This window comes from Haemaphysalis longicornis, unplaced genomic scaffold (genome assembly GCF_048455015.1).
Source record: "Haemaphysalis longicornis isolate Haplotype H1 unplaced genomic scaffold, Haemaphysalis longicornis Haplotype H1 scaffold_7, whole genome shotgun sequence".
Lineage (NCBI taxonomy): Eukaryota > Metazoa > Arthropoda > Arachnida > Ixodida > Ixodidae > Haemaphysalis > Haemaphysalis longicornis.
In genome coordinates, this window is record NW_027526422.1 from 89,805,966 (window position 1) to 89,806,876 (window position 911).

The following is a 911-nucleotide window of genomic DNA, read 5'->3' on the forward strand; positions in this document are numbered from 1 at the left end:
CAGAGGCACTCATATGTTGTTGTGGGAACACTTGCAGGACGTTATTGCGGGAACACATGCCGGTACTTAAGGAGCAATAATGGTTGTCAGCGTGATGTTCTCGTCGCCAAATCAGCTGTTGTGCCTTCGTGTATTTTTCTTGTAGCATACAGTTGCATATTTTTTTAAAAATAAAGTGTCTGTTCATTGTTTAATAATGGTTGTCAGCGTGATGTTCTCGTCTCCAAATCAGCTGTTGTGCCTTCATGTATTTTTCTTGTAGCATACAGCTGCATATTTTTTTAAAATAGTGTCTGTTCATTGTTTATTTTTAGTTAGGCTGTTTTTGTTATTTTTTTTCTGCTGGCAGGCAGAAAGCACACCAGCGTAATACCTGAATTCTGTCTGCCAACCTGCGTAGGCACATTTGTTTAGCTGCCTAATACATGGTGTTTTGCACGATTTTTGCATGTCTTCAACGTCTTTGCCGACTTTACCTCATCAGAGAACCATGGGACAAAGCCCACTGCAGTCTTAAACTTGACTACGCAGTATGCACGAACTAAGTCATAATGCGGAAAGCGTGAATGAAGGAATGTAGCACCAATGTTCTCTTGACACCTTGAAAGCAATCAAATAACCAGGGTTTGAAATGAATCGAACTTATTGAAATCGTGCATTGCAAAAAAGAGATGTGGGCTAAACCTTTGTCGAGATTGAAATGGTAGTGCAAGCAGAAATAGGTGAGCCAGTTGGCTCAAAAGGTTTTTTTTTATTTTTCATTTTTTTATTGCCCACCACCACCTATTGCCTACCAAAAATGCCTACCGCCACCTATTATTTGGAAATTAGTATATTTCATTTATTTGATGTTTGGTTCCTGCTTCATACGTTGCACAGAATCTGTAGCGACGCTTTGGTCAAAGGTATTT